The sequence below is a fragment of the Otolemur garnettii genome, unplaced genomic scaffold, assembly GCF_000181295.1.
Source record: "Otolemur garnettii isolate 467f Iridium unplaced genomic scaffold, OtoGar3 scaffold00001, whole genome shotgun sequence".
In the NCBI taxonomy this organism is placed as follows: domain Eukaryota; kingdom Metazoa; phylum Chordata; class Mammalia; order Primates; family Galagidae; genus Otolemur; species Otolemur garnettii.
Genome location: NW_003852396.1, coordinates 33,078,101 through 33,083,639, shown reverse-complemented (window position 1 = coordinate 33,083,639; position 5,539 = coordinate 33,078,101).

The window sequence follows — 5,539 nt, the reverse complement described above, 5'->3', positions numbered from 1 at the left end:
CCTTTTATATGAAAACTATAACCCAGTAGCCTAAGAATATGGGGAGGGGGGAGGGAAAGGGGAGGAAGGAATGGGTAGAGGGAGGGGGTTTGGAGGGATCACTTCTGAGGTTTATTTTACAGGGGTAAAAGTGAATCTTTCTAAGAGTAGAATGTGAATGTTTTAAAACAATAAGTGAGAAAATGACATGAAGGCTGTGTTAACCAGCTTGATGGAAGTGTTTTGGATTGTGTGTGAAAAAACCACACTGTACCCCAGAAGTGCATTAATGTACATAGTTACAATTCAATAAAATAAATAAACAAATAAATAAAATAAAATAAAAGGATTTTTGTGAAAGTATTAAAAAAATCCTCTTTATATTATGAATAGTATTAGGTTAATAATCAAAGTTTTTCATTTACAAAACCACATTAGATAAAAAATAGTTCTTATTGCTGATTGCATGCTATACAATTTTATGATCAAAATGATATCAGAAAATATGGCAAATATACACAATTGAATAATAATTTTGCTTAGCTAGACCAATGTTTAGTATGTAAATTTTAATATATTTAAACTTGATTTCAATTTTATATTTTAGAAGCATAATACAGGCTGTGGAGAACACATGAAATATATCCCTGGGATCAGGGAAAATTTCAGAGTGGAAATGCCACTTAGATTGCAGGTTGAGTAATGAGAATAGTTGTGAATATCATAATTTTTGGTAGAGTAGGGCACTACTTCCATGCCTGGAAAGAAACAAAAACAAATAAATTTAAAAATGTGACTGGCCATGAGACTAGGTAAAATATGATGAATTTAGACCAAAATAATTTATTCTGAACCTGCACTAAAAGAACTCATAGCATTGTTAAAACAAGACATGAAAGAAAGCTTGATAAAAAAGTCAGTGGCAGCAGGTTGTGATTTCAGAGAGTCTTACAAACCTTATGAAAACTTTTGAAATAAGTCCAGTCAATGAGTATAGAATAAGGAATAGTGTGGAGTCTTATGATCAGGTAATTTGTATCCAAGGTCACTATGTCTACAGCACAAGCCATGGATATATGCAAAAGGGGGAAGGATATACTGTATAAAAACAATATCAGGATAGAGCAACACACATGGACAATTGTGTTGGTGTGGTTGTGATGAGGTATTGTCAGTAGCATTGGATAGAAGAGGACAGAAGAGAGATTCTATGACTTAGAAAGAATGGAGTGATTAGTAGAATGTGGTAGATTAAGGAGAAAGAATCACGAGAGATAACATCCACATTCTGAACTTAGCTGAATGGAGATTAGTTCCACACATTTCCGTGGTGATCAAAGGAAGAGAATGAGATTGTTGACCAATCCCAGTTAATTGTTAATGGGCCCCTATGCATTAATTATTCATTTACACTTTGGACTTGGAGAAAAAATGAAAGGAATTGTGTTTGAAATTATGTGTCTATAAACACTGAAATATACATGTCTCTTTTCCTGTATGTCTTGAGTTTAGAGAATAAATATGAGAGGTGGCAAAGAGGCTTGAGATTGACCAATAATTAGATTTGGTGGGTTGTGGGGCCATAAACCTATAGTCTCAGTGTTTTGGGAAACTGGAGCTGAAGGAGTGCTTAAATCCAGGAAGTCCACAACAGCCTGGACACCATACCAAGAGCCCATACCTACCACATACAAAAAAATAATAACAATAATCAGATTAAACTAGAAAATTTACTTCCAGTGACGAGAATTAATTATATAAACATGAGTTTTGGCCCAGACTAGGTGTGAAATCTAACTCTCCTTACAGGTTCTGTGTCTTTATACACTCAACACCTTAGTTTCCTCACCTGCAGAATGGGGACGATGGTTGTTGAAAGGACTGTCATAGTGATTAAATAAACATGCTGAGGAATAATGATATACATCAATGAATTAATTTATCTGAGTGTTTACCAAAGACTTGGCAATATTAGGAGTTCATGTAAAGGTAATTTTATTTTTTGTTCTATTCTGAAAGAGTAAAAAGCCTAGATGGACTGAAAGTGAAGAAAAGACGTATAACACGATGGCAAGAGAGTTTCAGAAAACTCAGACATAGACCCAAAGATGAAGGTAATTTAAGATAGATAGTAATAGGTAATGGAACAGCTAAAGTAATAGAGGTCTTGATTTTGGGAAATTGTTATATTGCAAATGATCAAGGGAAATAGCTGGAAGGGTTACAATCATTTTCAAATATCATATCTTTTAATAAGAATTTACGTGTACCTATCATCACATGACAGAATCATAACAGCTAGTAACTGCTCACCTGCTGATTATTCTTCCTCTGAACTATATGACAAATATTCAATACTTAATTTCTCTTTATGTTTATGATATACTGTCTCAAATCTTCAGTGAAAAACTCTTACAATGTGCATTTTGTTATTCCTCATTGATAGAGAAAACTTAGGGTCAGAGATTAAGTGATTCATTCAAGGTGACAAAGGTTTAAGTAAAGAAGGTAGGCGTAAACTTGCTATGCTATTAAAGATCACATTCTTTCTGCCATAATATTCAGCAATGATAAAGCAGTGATAAACCCAAGAGAGTTGACTTAAAAGCTTCTGTGTCTCTCGTGGTTTTGGCTTATGACTAGGAAATACCTCATTCCACGTTAATGACTCTTCCTCATCCTCCACACAGTTATTAAGGAACATTAAAATGACTAGAAACTTTCTTCTCCAATTTAAGCACAAGAAATTCATACTGTGTTCCAGAATGCTGCAGACCTTGCTACGACTTTTGTTGGAGGATGAACACATAAACCTGGTCTCAGACACAATTGCAGAAGTGTGCCTTCATTACAGAGATGAAAGAAAAGTGTGAAAATTAACCTCAAAGATGTCCACAATGTCATATTGGCAGATATCCCAGCACCAAAGGTAACAGGGCTTTTGACATCAACTCGGCACTGTTACACAGAGGGCAAACACAAAGTGGAACCACTGCAGAAAACAAAATTTGAGAGGGTGAGAATCTATGAAGGAGAATTGATGACAGAAAGTTACATGAAGAATGGACAGTATTCATCAGTTATCTGGTAAGTAAGTGTACAAAAAGTTTTCAACAATTGGATAGTAAATCTCACAATTACTAGATTTGTTATCATAACCTGTTATTACCATCTTCTCCAAAAACAATTGCTCCATCCAATGAACCAGGAACTCACATGCTCCCCACCTTCCACCCTGCTATCTGTACATCTCAGGTGTGCTCACCTGTGAGTTCATTACTCTTGAGTCGCTCAGACATGGCGATTGCTTTCAAAGGATCAGCACACGATTGTGATTATACTTGGTGGAGAACAATTTTGTTCTTGTTTAGAAAAGGTCAGTTTCCCATGGCTGGAGGTATCGTAGAACTACACACTGAGGAGTAAACCTGTAAAAATCACAGTATGTAGTTGACTGAATAGTTTACACTGAACATATGACAGCTGAGATACCCTTCCTGTCATATGTTGACCTCTGCTGATTTGCTTCTTTCATTTGAGATTTAGCAGCATAAAGAACAGTTGCTTTGGGGGTTCCTGTCACGTTGTTAATACTGAGCACATGGTTAGGTGACTCGTGCTTCTTGACTTAAAGAAACTTTATTGAAAAACCTAGGAAAGAATAAAATAACCCAACCTTATTTGTTTACACTGAATCCCAAATATGTAGCTCAATAATTTCTTAAATAAAAATATGTCATTTTTAGAAAGTGATGATTTTCATTAAAGAACTTTCCCTCATCTGTACAATTCAGTGGCTGCATTGTCAAGGATTTCAGATGTTAGAAATATTGGCAAAAGAAAATACAGTTTTCTATTTTTAGTTCTCTAAGTGTTCTCCAGATCTCTTTCCAAAAGGAATATATTAGTTTGCAATCCCACCAACAGTATAGAAGTGTTCTCTTTTCTCCACAACCATGCCAGCATCTGTGATGTTGGGATTTTGTGATATGGGCTAATCTTACTGGTGTTAGATGACATCTCAAAGTAGTTTTGATTTGCATTTCTCTGATGATTAAGGATGATGAGTGTTTCTTCATATATTTGTAGGTCATGCACCTGTCTTCTTTAGAGAAGTTTCTCTTCAGGTCACTTGCCCACCCTGAGATGGTATCACTTGTTCTCTTCTTGCTCATACATTTGAGTTCTCTGCCATTTGATCCTATAATTCCTCTATTAGGGGTATATCCAGAAGACCAAAAATCATACTATGGTAAAGATATTTGTACCAGAATGTTTATTGCAGCCCAATTCATAATTACTAGGTCGTGGAAGAAGCCCAAGTGCCCATCAACCCATGAATGGATTAATAAATTGTGGTATATGCACGACATGGAATACTATGCAGCCCTAAAGAAAGTTGGAGACTTTATCTCCTTCATGTTTACATGGATGGAGCTGGAAAATATTCTTCTTAGCAAAGTAGCTCAAGAATGGAAGAAAAAGTATCCAATGTACTCAGGCCTACTATGAAACTAATTTGTAGCTTTCATAGGAAAGCTATAACCCAGTTATAGCCCAAGAATACAGGAAAATGGGAGAGGGAGGGGAGGGGGGAATGGGGGGAGAGAGGGTGACTGGTGGGATCACGCTTATGGTTCATCTTATAAGAGTACATGTGAATCTTTCTAAATGTAGAATATAAATGTCTTAACACAATAACTAAGAAAATGAAAAGAAGGCTATGTTAATCAGTTGGATGAAAATATTTCAAATTGTATATAAAAACAGCACACTGTACCCATGATGTAATACTAATGATAGTATTAATGTACACAGGTATGATTTAAAAAAAAGAAAGAGAATATAGTTTTTTTCATTTTAAATAAACTTAAAAAGTGACAAGGGACTTTGACCTAGATTCAATAAAAGGATATGAATTTGAATTATCTTTTCTAAAGTATTTCCTTCATACTCTTCTGACTATGAATATAAATATTATATTTGGTGTCATCTATTTTTATCACTATTCCCTTTCATAGGAAATCCTATACACTAATATACTGATCAGAGTCTGAGAATTTGCCAGTTCCAACTGTTGCTGCCATAAAGAAAAATGGGAATAATTGAGTACTAGGAGAGTAGCTGAAATGTGGGATACAGAAAGATTCACCAAACACTGATTAAAATGTAATTTCCAAGAAAAATAAAATTCTTTGTTTTTTTTCTTTTTCTTCAGACATTAAGTAGTTTACTCCTTTGCCCAGATGATTTTGCTGGTTTTAATGATCAGCCTGCCATGAGGATAACATCTTATTATGGAGGAGTGCTGGTGGATGCCCTCCCTAAAAACAGTGATGTGTGTCTATGGAGCTGTCTTTTCCTTTCCGTAATATAAGGGAGATCCTAGAAGTCTACCAGAATTGGAAAACTCACTATGATCAATTAGCATAAAATGAGAAAATAAAAGAGAAACAATAGTATTGCCTGAGAAACATTTTTTGTTTGCATCAAGAGGCCCAAGGACACTATGTCTGTTTCCAACATAACAATCTACATGCCTTCTGTGCTGACACTAATA